The sequence below is a fragment of the Perna viridis genome, chromosome 2, assembly GCF_037379345.1.
Source record: "Perna viridis isolate PV_CMFRI_1.1 ecotype Kerala chromosome 2, ASM3737934v1, whole genome shotgun sequence".
In the NCBI taxonomy this organism is placed as follows: Eukaryota; Metazoa; Mollusca; class Bivalvia; order Mytilida; family Mytilidae; genus Perna; species Perna viridis.
In genome coordinates this window covers 37,442,083-37,464,887 of record NC_142446.1, presented here as the reverse complement: position 1 = coordinate 37,464,887, position 22,805 = coordinate 37,442,083, and the positions used below count along the sequence as shown (strand labels likewise).

Sequence of the window (22,805 nt, the reverse complement as noted above, 5' to 3'; positions counted from 1 at the left end):
TTTTAGGTGGTTCAAGATCGAAAAGCATTGTGAACAAAGTGCAATTTGAGTACAAGCGTCCCTTCATTAGACCTGACATTTTCCGGTTATCTTTAATGGCAATATATTAATCCTTATTGGATACTTTAATGACAATGGTAGAAATGTTATCTATCATTATTAGATAAGGTGTTAATATAAGATTCATTTTTTTTTAATGTTTAATCTTTAATTCCTTTTAATAGATCTTTATTAGTTTTCCAGTAGAAAGGGAACCACATACTGTATTTAAAGATAATATGAAACTGTATTTTGCCTTCATAGATAAGTAATTACTTCAATACATGGATACTTAATTGAAATTTTGTAGCTGTAAATAATTCTCTTCGCAATGGGATACTTCTGTAAAAGATACATAAAAACAATCAGCTTTATGTTTTAAATGGCTTATTACTATTCTTAACTTTTTTCTTAAAACGACGAGAACGAGCATACTTTGGCACAAGTCTAAGGGCCGATTGTGCTTTAATCTATATTTTATTTGTTTTCTTTTCTATTTTGTTTCTTCCTCTCCTCCTTTTGATTCTCCGCTCGTATTGATTAGGTTATTTTATGTTCGCTCTTTGTTATCTGTGTCTATTTTCCCTGCCTAGTCGTTGTCCATTGGGTTCTTTTGATTGCCGTTCAAATCCTGTATGTGCATAATATTTTACTTTAATAAATAATCAACGTTAAGCAGTAATATGTTGAAATAAACAGGAACCGAATAACTTGAAATTTGATATTTAACCACTTGGAAAATTGTATTCTGTGATATATTTATTCAAGGATTACTTAAAAATTAATGCTAACAGTGTAAATGTAAAAAGACTTGGAGAATTATGGTCGATAAGTAGTTGTGTTGAATGTGTCGCAGTCATGTCAACAAAAATCGATTGCAAGTAATTAAACTGACCAATCATCGATCAGCATAGATACTATAAAGATATTACTTATTCACTTAACTGGAATCAGCTTGATTGCTCAAGAAACTATACTGAAAATACAATAATATCAAAATTAAACAAAGTGACACAATAGTGCTATTGTAAAGTACTCGATTGATACCAACCGAAGTCTAAAGATGTAATGATTTACAGTCGTTGTTGTTGCATTACAAAAGTTTGATGGACTGCATTGTACATGAATAACATAACTTACCGACGAGCACCTTGCTGTTTGAAAATCGGATAAGCAGGTTTTCAAAACAAAATATCAAAGGTAAGCTAATAATTAAAAAAAATGACATTCAATATGAACGGGAACGTTGTTTTTTTCACGTAGTACGGTGAATTGCAGGTTCATACGGTATTCAGCACAGCATGGGCACAAAGGCATTAGCCCCTATATGTATTTTGATCGTTCATATATTTTTAAAAAATATCTTCAAAACATTATCATAAATCTATAAATGGTCTGTAAATTGATTTATTGAGCAAAAAATTCAACTTGCAATCATCAGTGAGTTTTCAATATGCAAATATGGATATTTCTGATACCCCTTGTTTTACATTCTGTATTCAGTATCTATATGCGTAGAACAAGTTTAAGCAAAATCAAACTTACAAAATATGTTAGCGTTAGCTTCTTTATTAACTTTATTTTGGAAGTTGCTTCAAACTTTGAACTTGATAAGTAAAAGTGAAAGAAATTATGTTGAAAACCTTCATCATTAAGCATCTGAATTTGTCATTGTATATTATTTTCTACAATTTAGCTGAAAGCGTGACAAGGATTGTAATCACTCATAAGATAAAATAACCAAATAAGTCTTCGGAACTTCTATCTATGTTTCGGCCTGTTTTGTTTTCCAATGTTCTATTTTAAATTCAACTGGTCAAAAATTACACTAGGTTCAAGTTTTCCCTTTCAGAAAAAGGCAAGAATCTTGCAACCTCTGGAAGTAGTGAATGATTCTATGCGTCGTTTTCCGATATCAATTATACATTATTTTATTATTATATTAAAAAATTCCAGGTCTTCTATTAGCGGTTAGAATGGGTGGAATCAAACGAATGTATTGAGCTTGTAGCTTTTAATACTTATTTGTTTCTTTTTATAACGATTCCTTAATTTTCTTCTCAGGCAATCTAATCGAATCAATTTAACCCTGCTGACATATCCTTCCACCAAGCTTGATTTGCATACTTATATTAGTACAGATTTATGTTTACAAATATGCATATTTTTATATACATTATTTTGAATTTACTTTAGTAAACAATCGATTAAAAGAATCTTTCCATATAGTCCAGCCGTTTTATAACTAACAATTAATGGACTTTGCAAATGATTAATGTTCTATGATATTTGACAGACGTTGTGAGTTATATCATCTAACAGGACTTAGTTTCATCAATCAGATTGACATTCAGACTCAGCACAGAATAAATAAAGCAGCTCCATTTGAGATAGTTGATCTTTCTTATAAATAACAGACTGTTTGTTGTATTGTTTCTGGTATTTGGTGTAACTTACTGTTTTTTTTAAAACAATTCCTGAAAGTAAAAGAGGGTGTTAAAGAGTAATCAAGGGAACCAAGATTATAGCGGTAATCAAAAATTTTCAAGACAATGTGAAATTGCTGTTGCCATGGCAACCTGATTTATCCGCCAAAACTTCAAAATGCTCCGTAAAATTTGGTATTTTGGGTGAAAATAATATGCCACATCTAAATTTAGAGGTTTAGAGGCAATATGCGTACGGGAGGGTCTTGTTCCGTGGTACGGTAAGGGTATACTCAAATCATTATTCTGTTCTTCAGTGATTTTGTACATGGCCTTTTCAGAGCAATACTGAAGTAAATGATTTGATTTGTTTTAAAATAGACTTCAATAAGTAGAGGTGAAGCAAATTTTTGGTTGAAACAAAGCTACCGTTTCCATGGTAACACGAAAAGGTAATAATCTAGCATATTGCAATATCTCGGAATCCCAGGTGGCTTGAAACGAGAAGGGGCGATAAAGGATACCATTGGGCTAAAAACAACTGAAAATTCATCATAAAGTGTTGAAGGATCTTACTGGGAATTTAATGTCTTGAGTCAATCGAAAACATAGAGAATTCTGATTATTCTTGCATTAAAAAGACATAAGTATTTGAGGTTAACTAAAAATCACATTTTTTGTCAATTATGTACTTTTCAGTCGTGTTTTTGCAAGAAAATGATGTCCTAACCCAAGAAACATTTTTTATTTTTATTGAATACTTTCATTACCATATAATTTATTATATGTGAAAATATGAAGTTGTTTCTTGGGTATTGACATATCAATATTTTTTTTAATTCTCAGCAGTTTTTGATAAACGACGTATAATTGTGGCACTATTATGATGCCATTACAATGAACTAAAGCCACAAAACATTATTTTCCTTAATATTTATATTTTACTATGTTATGAACAATTATGATGTTATTACAACAAAGTTCATATCTATAGGCAATATACATAGCCTACACCAAAGTAAAAAATAGTTGGAGCATTGGTATTGACCTTGTACGGTTGTGGATGTCGTCAATAAGCCAAATTAAATACTGCAAAAAAAATGAATCGATGTATTGTCTGTTGCAATGGCAACGAAAATAATAAAAAAAAATCATTAATACCGAAATTTCCTTTTTTTCTCACTTCCACAATTTATTGATTTATTGGATAATTTTGATGAAACTAATTTATTTGCTGTTTCTAATGAAGATCCTCGAATTCGAATTTTGCATACAAATTCTGCTGAAATGCCGTCATTTTCAACATGGTCATCAAAGCGTCACAATCAAGTACAATGCAATATTTTGGCAACCTGACTGGCTTTAATTAGGCGTGTTGGCAGAGTTGAATAGGCATTATAAAACTATAAAACTACATTTAAATTGAACGATTTTAGTTATAAGCACAAGCTTAAAATAAAAGTAAAACTAGATTTTAATCTAGTTTTACTTTTATTTTAACCTTGTGCTTATAACTAAAATCGTTCAATTTAAGTGTTGTAGTTTTAGTTGATACTTATAATGCTGATTGTCTATATAAAAAACTTGTTAACTCCTCGATATAACAACAATATCCAGTATGAACAAACACAAATATAATTCAGGTAAATTCATAAACATTATCACCATATTACAAACACCAGTCATTGTTAATGTTTCCCTGCCTATTATCTCAAAATTACGGCGATAGGATGATTTATCAACAGGTTTCCTATACATGCTGTTAGTTGAATGAAGTCGAACTGCTTATCTGAGTCAATGTTAGATTAAACTCCCAACGTAAACTAATCTTGTCTGAGACCGATATTAAATTATTGAAATGATGGAGCGAAACTTATTAAATGATCATTGATGTATTAGGTAAAAAAAGGTTTGTGTTTGAACAGTATGTCCTCCATAGTTATGTTTATCATTTATGAAACAGTGTATGACACAAATTAATAATGTAATGTACTTATAAAGGACCGTTAAACATAGTGATAGCTGTCACTAACTTTTAAAGAAATAGGACTATTTGTGATATCTCCAAATTATGAACTGCCCGTTTCCAGGAAATATGTAGACGTCGCCCTTAGTTTGCTGGACTGTCTTTTGAGAAACATATACGTAGTTCAAATTATCGATTGAATGCAGATTCTTATCAGGACAACTTAGATCCTAGATATCAATTTTCGACAAAATCAGACGAATGAAAATATTCGAACACAGTGGCGGCCATTATGAAAAAGGCGGTCAATGCGTAGCTCAAATTGCCAATTGAGCCGCAGATTATTAATCGGGATGGCTCAAAGAACCAGGATATCAATTTTCATCAAAATGGGAAACAAATGCATTTTCGATCGTGTTGGCAGACATTTTGAAAATTCAAAGTTGTCAGATTTGGATGAAATCGGCCGGCCCGAGAAAAAGGGCGGACATTTTAACATTTTTATGACAGGAGAGTTAAATTAACAAGAATAATTAAAAATTACGTTTCCATGAAACGTGTAGAAGTTGCCGTTCGTTACCTGATCAATCTTATGAAAAAATATCGTCAATGGAACTGTTTATTATTAATCGAGACAGCGTGAAGAACCTGGATATCAAATTTCATTGAAATCAAACAACTTTGAATTTTTTATCACGGTGGCAGCAATTTTGAAAATGACGGTCGAAACGTAGTTGAAATTATCGATAGAAATTCTTCATCGGGATGGCTAGAAGGACCTAGATATCAATTTTCATCCAAATCTGACAACTTTGAATTTTCGAGCGCAGTGGCGGCCAGTGCGTAGCTCAAATTGCCTAATGAGCCGTAAATTATTAATCGGGACAGCTCAAAGAGTGTAGCTATCTATTTTCATCGAAATCGGACAAATTTGTAATATGACCGCGTTGGCGGCTATTTTGAAAAGTAAAGTTTGGTAAATATATTCAGGTCATTTATCCTACATAGAAAAACATCTGAAAAATCACAAAAATAAACCAAATTTTTCGGGGTTTTTTTTTGTTTCCATGGCAACACATGAAATATTGATTCGCTTTGTTTGTACTATAGAGATCATCAAACTCTATCGCCACATCAATTTTAAAGTTGACGGCTACATACATTTGCGAAATATCACAATGTTCTATATTATAACTTTTCCCCTTTTTGGCTGAAGTGCCCTTCCTTTCAACATTTGTTTGTGGAGTGTATATCTGTGGAACAATACTCCCGAAATTTTGAATTAAGCATACAATTTTAAGCCTTCAAATCAAGTTTTTGATGACATTCTCTCTTTTTTCGAAGGGTACCTAATTTTGGATGATGGCCATTTTGAAATGGTGACCATCTACAATAATCTGCAATATTTATATCGTTTTATATATCCATTAAGTTTAGTGAAGATATCTCTAGTCATTTTTCTACATAAAAAAATCACAAAAAACGGCCACATTTTTCGTTTTTTTTTGTTACCATGGCAACACAAAATATATTGATTCACTTTTTTGCATAATATTGAGTTCCGATATATCGCAATGTCCTATATTATGACCTATTCCCTTTTCAACCAAATCGCCCCTCCTTTCAATTTTTTTTCTGTGGCGTGCACATTTGTGAGGTGAGACCCAACTTCTGGGAAAATTTCGTTAATTTTTCTCCTTTAGTTTCCGAGAAAATGTGCGGACAAGTTCATCGGTAAAAAACCGTATAAAAAAAATTAGTTCCCGACACTTTGTGGTCGGCGATTCACCAAGTGATACTGTGTTTGCGATCAAAATATACAAAAGTCACCAAAACCGGCAAACAGTCGAATTTAGTCAAATTCAGAAGTCGCCACTGAATTTAGAACGCCATTATTACTGAGGAAATTAATTTTCATTGAAATACATCAATGTTGACATTTTGCTAAATTCGGCTGCCATTTTGAAAAAAGCGGTTTTTATACAAAATCTGAAGCCGCCATTGCATTCAGAATGTAAGAATGTCATGTTGACCCTAGATGTAAATTTTCATTGAATTCGAACAATGTAGAAATTTTGCCGATTTTGGCAGCCATTTTGAAAAAATGGCGGCTATCTAAAAAATAATTACGCTTATGATGATTGCAAGTCAAGAGTAGCATTCTGAGTTATCTTCATACAATTAATGAGTTCATGAGTTCCAATAATTTTATAGAATTTTTTTTTCATTCATCCGGGTTTTTATTTTGGTGGCCATTTTGAAATTCCGGAAGTAGGTTGCACACTTCTAAACGTGTTTGATTTTTGAGTCAAGTTTGGTATGAATCTAATAAACCGTCTCCGAGAAATCGTCAGGACGTCTTTACGTGAAGAGGAAGAAGGACAATAATAATATTAATAATAATAATAATAATAAGAAGAAGAAGAAGAAGAAGAAGAAGAATTAGATATGACCTAAGGCAGCCATTTTTAACATGGCGATTTTTCTCCAGAATTTTTGGTTGGATTCCGAGGTCTGTCTGATACGCATTATATTAAATTCAATTAAATTTATTCAATGAACAAAAACTAACGGCCGTGTGAAGAAAAAAAGTAGATTTTGGGACCCATGAAATTTTCAGTTTTTCGTTTCCATGGCAACCGAAAATATATCGATTCTCTTTTTTGCATAATTTTATTAGGCTCATTCAGTTCTACCATCATACCAAATTTAAAGTTTCTGGTCACCTAGGTTTCCGAGATGTTGCATTGTTCTAGATTATGAACTTTCACGTTTCCATGGAAACGGTAGCCAAAAGTTCTGATTCACCCTTTCTCGAAACCATCTACTTCTATACCAAGTTTCAGTTAATTCCCTTGAGAGATGCTCTCTGAACACTCTGGAGAAAAATAATTGGAAGAAAAATAATATTAAGAAGAAGAAGAAGAAGAAGAAGAAGAAGAAGAAGAAGAAGAAGAAGAAGAAATAGTACAATAACAATATGTCGCCCCGACATTCGCTTGGGGACATACTAATAATTATAAGAAGAAACATAACAGCGACAACATGTCGCCCGACATTCGTCTGGGGCGAAATAACTAGAATTGTCATTGCGAGCAATTGCGAAGTTCCCAATTTTCATATTGTATTTTTATGCCTTTTCAACTCCTTTGATATACCTTTTTTTCAAATTTGTAGCTATTCATGTTGTTGAGATAATGTAATGTTCAAGATTGTGACCTAAGGCAGCCATATTGAACATGGCGATTTTTCGTCATAATTGGATTCCGAGGTCTGACTGTCACGCATTACATTACTAAGTTTCATTAAATTTATTCTATGAAAATGGCCGTGTGAAAAAAGTGGATTTTGGGGTCCGTAGAAAATTTCAATTTTCGTTGGCATGGCAACAGAAAATATCAATTCACATTCTTTTGCTGTACCACCATACCAAATTACAAGTTTCTAGCCACCTAGGTTTTCGAGATATTGCAATGTCATAGATTATGAACTTTGGTAGCCATTTTAAAAATGGCAGCGTATCGGCGAACAATTTTTACGATTCCATGGACATGGTAGCCATTTTTTTTCGCCAAAAGTTCTGATTCACCCCTTCTCAATACCATCTACCTCCATACCAAGTTTCAATTCATTCCCTTCAGTGATGCTCTCTAAAAACCCCGGACCAAAATCATTGGAAGAAAAATAATAATAATAAGAAGAAGAAGAAGAAGAAGAAGAAGAAGAAGAAACAGAACAATAGCAACATGTCGCCCGACATTCGTTAGGGGCGACATAATAGTAATAAGAAACATTAAAATAACAATACGTCGCCCGACATTCGTCTGGTGCGACATAATATTACAGAAGAAACCGAGCAAAACAATTAGTCCCCAACATTTCGTGCTTGGGGACTTAATGAAGATAAGGCAATAAAATAACAAACAACGAAAAACACCAATTAAAGAAATTAAAGCGCTTGCAAAACGTAAAACAAGTGATATCAGATGCTCTCAAAATATTAGTTTGTAATGCTAAACAGGATCCGTCTGTCGCATTTCAAATGAAAATAAAAAGACAACAACCGCAAAGTTGTCAATCGTGTGAGAGGTGAAATATAGCTGAAGAGATTATGTTTCATCTTTGAGATAAAAACTACAAATCGGTTAACTTTATAATGATGACCACTATTATCCTTCTGTCGTTATGATATCGACGGTCTGAACGGACCCATGTTCCCCTTTTTCATTTCAAAGAAGCTTATTGCACAATGTCCACGCTTTAAAAACAAAGCTGGTGTACAAACTATATGCAGGATTGTAGATAGTCCTTTTTCATATTTTTGGAATGTTAGCCATTATATCAAGTTTTTTTTGGGAGAGACTTAACCCACCAGCACACGTGATTGGCGGCCTCATTAGCGAAAGGAAGAACAGTAAACATTTCTGTTGGAAACTATTTTCATTTTAGCTAAATGATTTGAAATAAATTATTTTTTAGTATCCAAGTAGTTACTGCAGTTTGGTTAGTTTTCCTTCACCATCGATCCCTAAGTATAGGTTAAAGAATGAGAAGGACTTCATAATGTATGTAGTGTCCTTTATCTCAAGTTCTTCAGGTAGATGCCATGTGTAAAAACCCCGGAACTTGGATTGTTTAATGATGGTACAGCATCTATATGGCGACAAATGATATCAAAGGATCTGACCAAACGATTTAAAACCAGATTTTATAGCTTGTTTAACCTCCCGCTTCATTTAAAGTTCATTATTTCCGGTGTATTTCAGCACAAATGGGCAGCATAATAATTTCATCAGTCAAAATCAGTATTTCAGTGGTCAAAACAGTACATAAGATTTGAAATGCAAATAAATGAAAATGAAATAAACTAATTTTAATAAAAATGCAGTAAAATCAAGACACCAGCTTCAAACTAAGTCTTGAACTTTGTCGGGAAGACGCGTCAAGTTACAAAAAAGTTATAAAAACATGGAAATAAAAACTACAGTTAATCAACTTGTAGAGATAAGTTAAATCCATTATCTATAATTTATTTGTTAAATTGGTTTTATTATTTCAGTAAGATATGGATATCGGAAATAAAACATTTTTGGCAGCGTTTTTTTCTAAAAAAAACCTACATCCAAAAATCGGTCAATAAGGTCTTAATGCGTAAGAAAAGTGACTACTTACCCTGATATATCATAATAACTGAGAAATATAAACACCATACGCAGGGAATGCTGGTATATTACTGCACAAGGAAGGGCAATTTGTAATTTTAAAAGCCCCAAATTGGTGCAGTAGAAGCTGTATCAGTACTCTCTTTAATTTCTAGTATTGATGAATAAATAAATTAATGTAAAAAAAGTTGTCAACATTACTTTAACAAGATTTTGATAGAGATTAAAGAAACATATCGATTATGAGAGGGCATAATTAGTGCTAACCGGAATGTCAACATTTTGTTGAAAAATTGGTCCTCCACAAGTGAAAAATAGCTTGCCGGGAAGAAACTCACTGATCACCTGTTGCTCTGTGTAGCATCTTTTGTCTAATGGTCTTGTAGTGGTAAAATATGTAGAATCGTAGCCTAAACAACACATATGTCAGGATTACCATTCTTGCAGCTAAATGCTTTGTGGCGAATTTCTTATAGACGGGTCTTCAATTTATCGTTTTGCAAGATTGTATATAATGTTGAAAAGTCAAACGTGAAGAAAGAGTAAACTTAAGCGGAGAAGCGAGATTTAAAATGATCTGAAAAATCTTTAAAGTTAACGTTATCTTCCCTGTATCAATTTGTTCCTATTGAGCAGAGTAGCGAATAGAGTCGTCACATTCTGAGACGTTTGTATATATATATATATACATATATATATATATCGATACATGACGCCACATTTTTATCTATTAAATATCGGTCGCATGTTTTCATGTCCAAAAAAAAATTCAAACTTTAGAAATATATATTGCTATGCCGCTTTTGTTTTCTAACTGTCAGTAATTTTGACATTTTAACTATTACCTAGCTTTTATTTTTAAAACATTAGTGTACTAAGGTCAATTCTGTGTCGTATTGTTTTTAATTCATCAAACATACCAAAACAAAAAATCACTTTACCCTTCAATACGCGATATATTCTCTTCAATCTAAGTTGCAGAAAGCAGGGACATTAGTTGAAAAGCTAGTTTAAACTGTCAATGTGGGAAATAAAAATGCAGCTTTATTTTTCCAACGCAAATATCGTGTGTGTATCTGGCTTAAAATCTAAACCAGTGTCGTTATGTCAATCTATATATGGCTCATGTTTTATCCAAAGGCTACCTGTGATTAAATGTCAGTCGTAAGGTTTCAGTGGTCCTGACGTTTTGTAGATCAGCGTTTTCCGAAAAAACAGCTATTGGTGACAGGTCATTAAATTAAGGAAGACATATGTGTCCTGGGAAAAATACAATATAGAAGGACAATACAGAGATAAAACTGAAAGTAGGAAACACACAACATAGCACACACAAAAGCCTGAATCCCTTGCAATATGAACTTCCACATACTAAAAAATTTATCAGTTCTTTATATTTTCATCCCAGTAAAAGGCCCTTTCTAACATTTCTATGCTCGACAAAATCGTCAAAATATCAATTTAAAAAGGAAGAAAATGTGTTGCTTTTAACAAAGGAAACTTCAAAAATTGTATCAATGAAAATAGAGAGGTTGATTAATATTGCTTGAATTATTGAGACAAACATATATAAAACAAATGTCATTTACGCTATGTTTTGCTAACTTAGCAGAATGGTTTACTTGAGACTTATTGTGGATTAGGTAACCGTTATGTACAACGCAAACAAAGCGTCACCAATTTACAGGATTGCCAAGTCGGTCAACATTTTCGCAAGTATATGTTCTAGAAACTTGCTCCAAATTTTTAGTGGAGTCCGAGTTGCTCTTTTACTTTTGTTACTGTGTATGTATTGTTTTGGTTATTTTATGTTCCTTGTTTGTGGTTGTCTGATTTTCATTTCTGGTCTTTGTCAGCACCATGAAAACTGATTTATTCAACGGATCATAGTTTTCCTTCCCTCGTTTGTCTACCCCGGACTTGAATTTTTATGAGCAACTCGGCGGGTGTTTCTAGAAAAGCAGAGGACGCTTAGCCTACCGGTGCACCTGGTCCATGCTCCCAGTTTTTAGTGGAGTCCGAGTTGCTCATTTACTTTTGTTACTTTGTATGTATGATTTTAGTTACTTTATGTTCTTTGTTATGTTTTTCATGTCTGGTCTTTGTCCCTGGATTACATTCTTTTGATTACCAATATAACCTTAGTTCCCTTGAATTCTCTTTTACTATTGCCTAGATTTTATAAGTTCGATAATTTTGTTATTGCCCGTCATTTCTACAGGTGTAACTAGAAATCCTTTGAGACAAAATTAATTTAGTAAGTCTTAAAAAATAAAGCGGATTGCACATCTTTTTGTAACAACATAAATATTATCTTAGGTCTGTAAGAATTCAGATGGAGATATGTCTCTAAAAATTACTGTGTATTCCAACTATATCATATGTTTCTATATGTGCATAATTTTACTAGATATTTTAAATGCAACAACGTAAATCTCCTGTGAGCGCAATTAGAAAATTTCAAAAATATCCTCATTCTTGTCTTAAATAATGGTCTTATATTAGTATTTACATGTTTTATATTGATTTTTCTAGAAAAAAAAATTGCATAAAAATTGAATTATGTATTCTATTGAAACTAGTTGTCAAAAACCTGAAATAGATTGTAATAATTTCTCCTCGTTTCTGAAACGTTCCTCTTGTTTAAAATTAACTTTATTTCAAAGAATAACTAGAAAGCATAGTGATTTGAATAAAATGTAAACATAATAACTCTATAAACAGAATGTGCATGGTTGAGAATATTTCCTGTCTCATCGATTTTACACGAATATATAAGCTGTCATGTCAAAAAAGGTTTTACATATTAACCTAATAGTTCAATCTTGATATTTTATTTGATACCGTTGAAGAATGTGAACAGGGTTATGTTGCTACAAGATTGAAGTCATCATTGCAGAAGTTTTATAGTTCTCATTATGAACTCATGGATCTTTATGGTGTACCCATCTGCACCATGAGAACCGATTTATTCACAGTGTCACAGTTTTACTTTCCTCTTTCGTCTACCCCGGACTTGGCTTTTTTATCATAAACTCGGCGGGTGTTTCTAGAAAAACAGGGAACGCTTACCCTACATGTGCAACTGTGTTTAAAAGTGAATACTGTTCCTTTGACTGCTCCCTCACCTTTTAAAGTTTAATTTTTTAAAGAGTTGTATGTTTATATCATCATTTTACACAGCGATATTTATACCTTACAGCTGTATAACAGTTTTCTTTATGAAAAATAGAAATACATCTTTATAATTTGAAGTGAAGAGATTTAAACGCCGTTCCAGTGCGTATATTCAACGACATAGACATATAATATCATAATCAATAATTTGTTTCCAGAACACTTCCGCTCCATTTTTACTGATATTCCATCATAACTCAGCAGGGTTTAATTGAATAACAGGAACAACATAAAAGTAGGGCTTTAATCGGAACAACCCATCATCTCGTTTGATCTTATTAAAGAATTCACACTAAAATTCAGCTAACCCTCTTCACAGAAATCGTAATATGTAAAATCATCCATTGTTGATTCTTTTATCTTTTAGGGAGTATCACTATAAAACAATCATGTATTAAGGTTTAATAATCTTGTCTGAGCTGGTTGTTTTATCATAACGGAATGATAGCATAACGAATAACATTGATTTCAATGTCTTTGTGTATGTGTTTTTCAACGAAAGATTAAATTTGAATTTTGTCTGCAAAAAGGCTTATTTGAATTTGTGTAAGGAAATATACTATGGTTTTGCGTCTTCAAAAGATCAATGACCGTTATTCATTAAACTTTTAAATGTTATCTAATCAATCACATTATACTCTGAAATGGTAACATATTCTGTTCAGTTTAACTCCTGTGCTGTTCATATTCATGTATCCGTAAATGGACCCGTATATGTCAGTGGTAAACTGCTCTTGTGACATTCAATTGAATATAGTAGGACAGTCTTCTTGTAGTAATATTTGAAAAGTTAGCATTAGTCTAATCTAAATCAAATTTATTCTATTTTCAAAGGGTTGATCTCATCTAAATTTTATACTAAATTAATGTAAAACAACAAAAGAAAAATTCTCTGAAACTGAAATTGGCCGCTGGGTTTATCGTTTTTCTATTTATTAGTAGAAGCCATTGTAGAAAAGCAATTCTAGAATTTAAACTACACCAGGCTAAGAATACTTCTTGTAAGAATCAGTTTGCAGGAAAACTGTAAAAAGTCTGTTTTTGTAATCTTTTACAAATCTCTTAGAATTTGATTTCTAAGGATCAAAATCTAATCTGAAATTTTAAGTTTTTAAGGCTCGTTTATGTATCTAAGATTTTTTAATGTTATTTGAACAATTAAGTTTTACGTCGTCTGATGCTGTATGATTATCTTAACTGTTTTGTCATCGTTTGTCCCTCGGAGTTTCTAATATTTCTATATCAGATTAAATGTCTTTGTTGTTTTTGTACGAATTATTTTGGTTATTTAATGTTCTTTGTTGTGACTGTCTATTTTCCTTATCTGGTCTTTGTCCCTGGATAACACATTTTTTTTATTTCCGCTATAATTTGCTTCCCATAATTACGCTTTCTTTTACTTTGACTAACCATGAAAGACAACAATATTTGTATAGATAGTTCATGCCTTCAGAGTCAATACATCTAATTAAAAACATCACAAAGCCAGTTATCATTTCCACTTCGTTATAAAAGCTTAAGACAAACAGTTATGCAGTCTTTAGAACAGGTATGTGCTGTGGTATTGAAGAAGTAACTGTCAAGGGAAAAAATTCACTATTACAGTGTTGATCAATTTTTGCGAGTTTGTTTACGACAAACGTGATGACTTTTCATTCAGAATTGTCAACTTTCCTTTCATCTGTGGCAACATCCCTTCAGCACTTGCGTATGGCGTGTTAATATCACAACTCATACGTTATACCAGAGCTTGCCGAGACTACGCAGACTTTTTGTGTCGCGCTAGAATTCTAATAAATAGGCTTCTGGAACAGGGTTATGTTGCTATGATGGTCGTAATCATGAACTCGTGGATCGTTACGGTGTATCTATCTGCGCCATGAAAACAGATTTCTTAAACGTGTCATAGTTTTCCTTTCCTCTTCCATCTACCCCGGACGTGACTTTTTCTGAACATCTCGGCGGGTGTTTCTAGAAAAGCAGAGGACGCTTACCCTACCGGTGCACCTGGTCCATGCTCCCAGTTTTAATGGAGTCCGAGTTGCTCAATTGCTTCTGTTACTTTGTATGTATAATTTTAATTACTTTATGTTCTTTGTTGTGTATGTCTTTTTTCTATGTCAGGTCATTGTCCCTGGATTACATTCTTTTGATTATCGCTATAACCTTGGTTCCCTTGAGTACTCTTGGCATATAAAAATGCAATATAAACTAAATATAAATTATTTGATAACTAAAACTCCATAATAACACAGATTTTAGGGCAGTATTTAATGTGTCCAACATTCATAAATTGACTAAAATGAGAGGTTTCTTTATAACACATTTTGATTTCAATTTTGTAAAGAAATTAAAAACGATATACTTTTAACCAAATATGTTTAAATACGTTTAAACAAGGTTTAAGATCTGGTATTATTATTTGGAAAGCAATGATGTTCCCTGTCCTGTTTCATTTAGTTTAATAATTCACAATGTGAAACATTTCACCCGCGAACTTTCTCTTACCAATACGTCACAGCGCAATTAACTAACCGCCGATTACAACAGTTTTAAATCCATGTTAAACATATCAATAAATCAAGAAAAATTCTTATAGTGAATAATAAACAATTTGTTATCGTGAAAATATAGATACTGGTGCTAAGAAAACTTGAAACCTGTGGCTCTCGTCATCATATTTTGTATATTTCACAAGTAGTTATGATATTATTTTGTACATTATCTACAATAACAAAAAGGTATCCCTTTTTACAGTTCTCTAAATTTGAACGGCATTTGTTCGCGTTGCTATTTACGGAATTAAGGCTGATGTAATGTGGGTACAGTTTGTATAGAAACGTATTCATACGTATTTTGTCCTTTCTCCACTGTATTTCAATGACTCTTTTCTAAACGAACTTTGCATTATTTACTATCAATCTAATCTGAGTAGGAGACTTTATGTTGATGACATTGGCACATGTCATGACAATTCTTTTCACATTTTAAAAAGGAAGCTTTGTTACTTTTTAGAGTTATATATTTACGTTTACATGAACATTATCAGGGTAATTAATTCAAAATGTTTCTCTGCGCTTACAATTTTTTTCAACTTAATGTTCCGTCGACATACAAACATACCAAATAAAATGTGTCCGGTTGTTCAAAGGTCCTTTTGGCCAGGCAATATCATAACATGGTCAATATTGTGATTATCATTGTATTCTCAATTTCATGGCAAAATATCACAAATGGGCTCATCGTCGTCAATTTAGAAAGTAATTAGGCGTAATGGTCACCGGATGGTAGTACCGAAGACATCAAAGTAATGTCAAGTTGATTGATTTCATTTAGATAGACTAGCCAATAATCGACCAGATTGGATGCAATGAAGAGGGACAGTGATTAACTTACCGCACATTTTCTTTGATTGCTTTATACATCACACTCAACATAGCTGTAGCACTTTTAATGAAGCAACCGGATAAAATACTTACGACATTAATACAAATACAAACGTTAACGATCGTAATTATGAACACCCACAATTCCAATCCTTGTTCTTTTTTCACGAATGCTATATCTTGAATTATATTTAAGTAATTCCTTCACGCTATATATTATATATCTGGTCATGACATCCGGTATATACTCAAGATAACGATAACAGGGTATGTATTTCAAATCTGTACCGAAATAAAAGTCCTTCCATTTCCCTTTTTTAAGCTTCACAATATTGTTAACTAATTCATTTTTTATTATTTAGAAAGGCCAAAAATTTGTTTTCAAAAACACCGCATGCATTCCTTCTTCAATAAGTGTATGTTACCTATCTGTTGCATAAATGCATTTGTATCAATCCCTCATGTAATTCGATATTTTAAACGTAAAACGTTTTAAACAACTCAGAAGTGAAAAGTGAAAAGTATGCAGCTATTTCTTCAGACTTTGTCTGTCTGTTGTTGCATGTTTAAAGACAAAAAAACCTAGACCTTTTTTTTTCTAATCATTTCTTGTGAATGATTATTTATATCTTTCATTTAGTCTGAATTTAAAAGTAGTTGATAAGTAAATCGTTTGTCTCCCTAGTCATTGCTACACGCAAATGAGTTTAATTGAGGTTTTATGTAATTGGCTATTTTATTATAAAATATTTTTTACTTATCTTTGAATAAGAGCAAAAGGTTATTGGTATTGAAATGGAACGATTTGTACAAGCACTTTGCGTAGGGTGGTACATATACATGCCCGGAAGTAGATGGCACACTTAGAAAAGAATATATTTAACAAAAATATCAGAAAATTTCGTTTCCGTTTATATTTATATCTTTACTATCAATTTAATCTGAGTAGGAGACTACCTGTCGATGACAATGGCACACTTCATGACAATTCTGTTAACATTTTAAAAAGGTTGTGTAAACAAAACAATGATTATTTATGTCTAATTAAGGTTTTAATGTAGGCGTTTACATTTTATACAATACAATACTAATTAAAAAGAGCTTGGAATAAAACATTTTAATTACCTTGGTTTTGTTTACTAGTCAGGTTATTGCTTTACTGTATTATGTTTTTAAATAATCATATTACTGAACATCTTTTCAATGATGCATGTTGTGTTATGCAACTGTAATTTAATCAAAACGAAAATCCGATTTTGATATATCAGACTGTCAACAAGACAAACAGACGAATAAATAATGTAAACTCAATTAGTATTAGAAAACTAAGTTATGAATTATCTTCCAAAAATTCTGAAGGTTTTTATAATTATTTCACCTAGATGTAGTCAGATTTACAAAATTAGTTCGTCAAATTGTATTTCGTGCATAGGGTGTTATGAGAAAAAATATGTCGTTCTTAAACAACTTATATAAAAGTTCTCCTTCAGCATTGAATGGTTTTAAAAATGCTCTACTCGAGATGGTTAAATAAAACAATTCAACATGTGAGCTTTAGCCAGTATTTAAAATCTTAATTTAACCTTACAGAGTGGAAGGGTAATTTAAATCAAGAATATGCTACAGGAGTATCGGTTTCTCCAACGAAATCTGTAGAAACCTAGTTAAATATAAAATGGTTCGAAATCTCACGGAGAAATTTAATCAACGCCTTCGAATGGGAGAGCGTCATTGAGAAGCCCAAGTCTCGAGCGAAAATCACAAGAACACAATCCAAAGAATCAAGAAAACAGACACACACAACAAAGAACACGAAGTGATAAGAATAATGCGTACAAAGAAACAAAAGTAAATGAGTAAAAAAACTGGGAACGTGGACTCAACAAATCGATAGGATAAGCGACCTTTAGTTTTTTTTTCGAAACACCCGCTCATAGGTCTGGGGTAGACAAATGATGACAAGAAAATTATGACATAGTGAACATATCGATTCTTATGATGTGAATGGATACACCGTAACGATTAACGAGTTCGAGTTCATAATGACGACCATAAATCTGCTGTAGTTATGACTTCAATCTTGTAGAATCATACCTTGATCCAGAAGTCTAACTGTAAGAAGTCAAGTACGATATAAAAATCCGCGTAGTTATCACAAGCTACGGCATAACGTTTGAGTTGTAATATGAAAACTCTATATATGCAGCTGCTGAAGGAATATTACCACAGTTGAAAGAGTAATCAAGGGAACCAAGGTTATAGCGGTAATCAAAAGAATATAATTCAGGGAAAAGAACCTTGACAATACGGAATGAGACGTCGTCGCATTTGTCGTGAAGTTTTGTCAATGAGTATCCTGTACCATCGATCTCTAAGTACAGGTCAGGGTATGAGACTGACTTCATAGTGTATGAAGTGTCCTTTCTTTCATTTTTTGTGGTAAATGCGATGTATAAAATCCCCAAAACCAGGATTGATTCATGATAAGACATCGTCTATAGCAGAAAATGAGATCAAATGATTTGGCGCATTTTTTTTTTTTTTTTTTTTTTTTTGTTTTTTTTGTTTTTTTTTTTTTTTGTTTGTTGGACAAGATCATCTGAAAAATATAATAAATGAAAAAAAGAACAGTATCGTGAATCGGGTATAGGCTGTGTTACTGACTTAACACGGACCTCTCAGTTGTTTCCGGTTGTCTGTAAGCATTCTGCATATCGATAATCGCTCTTTCGGCGACGTGGGTGTTAGTGATATATAAATAATATGTCCAAATCACCAAGAGGATATTTAAAAAAAAAACAATGGCCACTTATATTGCCTCATAGTTTGGTAATTAGTCTGGTGGTTATATTTTGGCTGCTACTACAATTTCTTCTTGATCTATTTGTCCATGATTTCTTAACTTGAAAATGTTATATTAATGCTATGTTTTATCCGGTAAAAAAAGTTTTACGTATTTTCACAGTCTCTTGCTCATGCATATAATCAAACCAACAAAACTTTGTTTATAACAGTTTTCTATAAAGATTTTGTCATAAACACGTGATAGAGTATCAGCTTTGAGCATCAATTGCAGAAATACTTGTTGGGACAAGTATTCCTTATTTGTCTGCTACAGATAAACCTCAAAGATAAGAATTATTTCTAGACTTTTATATAGTATTCTGTATATCGATAATGGCTCTGACAGCGACGAGGGTGTTAGTGATATCTTACAAATAATATGTCCAAATCACCATGAGAATATTTCAAAAACAGCGGCTACTTATATTGCTTCATAGTATAGGAATTAGTCGAGCGGTTACATTTTGGCTACTATAATTTCTTCTTGATCTATTTGCCCATGATCTGTAGTAAAATTATTTGAAAATACAGCAAAAACTGTTGTAGACAATTTAATAATAATATACTTATTTTCTCGGTCATTCTTTGGCCTTATTACAAAAATACCTATCATTTAAATATTGCAAATTTCGGGATGCTATACACGTTATTCAATGAGTAATGTCTGATCAGCAGCATTAGAAACAAATACTTATAAAAGTCAAGATTAAAAAAATAAATTATGATCAAGATGTATTCTAAGCCTAAATGTCGTAATAGGTAGCCTAAAAGCTTCGTGTCATATGATACTGGCCATTTTAGGTATTAGATAATATTCAAGACGAAGATTTTCATGCCATTTTTATATATTTTTAAAATTAAAAGACAAAATATAGGTTGGACAGAGTAGACAATCTTTAATACCAGCAAAATTCATTAACCTATAATTTCATTTACTGTGCATTGTGCATATAATTTAAAAACGGTAATTACATTGGATTGAGTCGATGAAACATATTTTTAAAGACCACACCCACAATTAAGTAGACTACTTTTATTGATCACTGTGTATTGCCTACTTTCTATGCAAGTCTAAAATAAAATAGAAATGAAAACATATGGAAAATAATTATGAAAATTGAAAGTTTCATTTCTGATGTTTCATTGGCGTGTAAAAATGATAACCGTTTGCACATCTTGGATATGAAGCGCTACCGCGCTTCATTGAAAATGTGCTATGATAAACACTTTAACATACTGGTCTCTTTTTCCTTTTCTTTTTTTTTTTTTTTTAAATTACTTTCATGTAAGATCACTTGCTTAGTTCTCCAAGACTTTCATTGAAAGCTACTTATTTACGTAACCAGGAGCAACAACTCATTACCGTTAGAGCAAAATATGTGTATTGGTTGTACTAGCCTTATCCCTGGTGTTCGACATAGAATAGAAATGAAAACATGAAATATAATTATGAAAATTTAAACTTTCATTTCTGATATTTCATTGGCGTGTAAAAATGGTAACCGTTTGTAAATCTTGGGGATTCTATTAAGTCTTTTATGTTCTTTATACGTTTGATAAAATATGTTAATAGCGGAATTCTTCTTACAGTGATCAGTTATTCCATAACACATTCTACCTGGTGTGCATGTATTATTAAAGTAAATTAAAGTAACAGAAATGGTTTATTGTTCTTAGAGCTTAGAATAGACTTTAAACGAGCTAATTTCAAATTTTCTCTTTTCTGTTTTGTAATTTAACTTTAATTATTAATTTGAGATTGTTTTTCATTAGGTATATGCGCTAACAATGTAATGTGTGAACAAACACCATGTCTGTTTCAATTAGCCTTTAATAAAGATAAATGTAAATGTCATTGCTTTTCACATTTAGCTTATTTAGCAATAGGGTCGATGAATCCTTCTAAGTGTAGTCGCTATTTTATCTTGAAACATAAGACCTGTCTTGATACTGGAAACAGTTTTGGGAAAAAAACTAATGACTTTTTCATTTGCAAATGGATTGCTCGGGCAGAAATAATTTGACGTTACGTTATTTGCGACTCAGTAGAAGTAACTACGCTCTAACCAAAGGAGAATAATTGCATTCAAGCTGAAACCATTTTTTTCAATATTTTCAAATCGAATGCTCATTCATTTTAAAAATGTAGTTGAAAACAATAACATCTAATTAAAGGGGGAAAATCGTTTAGTTTTTGTAACTTATATGCACAAAATATAGAAAATGTGTTGTTGTCACATACAGATGATAGAAATCACTCTATGATTATCTCACCGTTCTTAATTCATATCAGATCCTCAATATATTATGGCTTCATATGTGTTTGTTTAAGTTGTGCATGAACAGTATTATAGATTACTTTAAATGTTTTGTTATTACATGTTGTAAATATGTATTTTTTTAAATCGTTTTCGTATGCCTTTCAATTGTCGCTGCTGTGCTTTGACGTAAACTATTCGTCAAATTGAACTTCGTATGAAAGTATAAAACAAAACCATCAGAGCCATTTTAGGTGTTTTATTGTAATGTCAAGAAACAGTGAATTTAAATAAAAGATACATCAGTTCTGGATAGAATAAAACAGACTGCTTTTATCAAGTAAGTTGCAAGTGTTTTGTTTCGAGTAGTTGTATTATATAAAGTGAAAGTACAACAAAATGTACCTGTGAAAAACGCAAATAGTTGTGAGCATCCGGAAGTGAAGTAGCATCCACATTTGAATTATTAAAAACAGTATTCATTTTTTTCATTTACTTTAGGATAACTTTCATACACGATAATCTTTACATGCATTCATGCCTTTTTGTGAAATTACATTGTGCGGTACAAAAAAAGTCACAGTGACACCATTTGTTTTTATTTCCTAATTCATTATTGTTGTACAAACAGAAAATGTACGTCCGGTGCTATCGATAATATGACACAGGTGTACTCCTGTACCCTATACAGGATGATTCCAGATTAACGTGATTAAAAGAAATGGCATTTTACGTTTGAAATAAATCAAGTAATATATGTGCATACTACAATAATCGCTTTGATCACAATTTTCACTTATATCAAAAACAAAGCATTGTAATTCGTAGGCCTAATTATGATTTCAATAGTAAGGTGATGACTACTGATGTGGTTTATAGTGACAAGTATAGGCACGCCGTATTGAAAATGCATGCATGCTTAGTCTAGCCATTTCGGCATATGCAAAGTTTATGTTATAAGTGGCATTAATAACCATTATGAGGATTTCTACTTCTATTAATACGTTTTACGATTACCAGGTAAACATCTATTTTGAAATAAAAAATAATAAAAACAAATATATCATGCTTCTATGCATGATGGGAAACATAATTATATATACAGAATTACGACAATTATAAATTCGAGAAAGGAGAATATCACAGAGAGCCAAATAGAATGAGATTTGATGTTTTGTAGTAACATCGAAAATTTGCGTCATTTTGTCAACGGCGACGTTGAGGTCAAATTAGCTTAAATGTCCTATATCAGTTAGTAACATTATAGAAGCATGAGATAGAAAATTAGACCAAGAACAATCGAAAAATGATTAAGTTGCCGATAATTTATATTAAAAGTTAACATTATTTCATTAACACAACCTTAACTGGCTATACAATATAAAAGCATTCACCCGGCCAATATAAAAACTGAGGGGTTATGTGACATCCGTAAAAATAGTCAAGACCTTAAAAACCACCAATCGGGCAATATCAAAAACCTAAGCCAATATCAGAAACAAGGAAAGACAATATCGATTTCTTTAATAATGGTTGAGTTCGGTCCG

General features: G+C 32.0%; 1 protein-coding gene across 1 annotated transcript in view; it reads left to right on the top strand.

Moving 5' to 3' along the window:
• The first annotated feature begins 904 nt into the window (after positions 1 to 904).
• Positions 905 to 22,805, top strand: part of LOC148624905 (uncharacterized) — a 43,330-nt gene continuing 21,429 nt past the window's right edge. The window contains exon 1 of the mRNA XM_088568030.1: positions 905 to 1,239. The gene's annotated coding sequence lies outside the window, so the exon portion shown is untranslated. The remainder of the gene's footprint in view (positions 1,240 to 22,805) is intronic.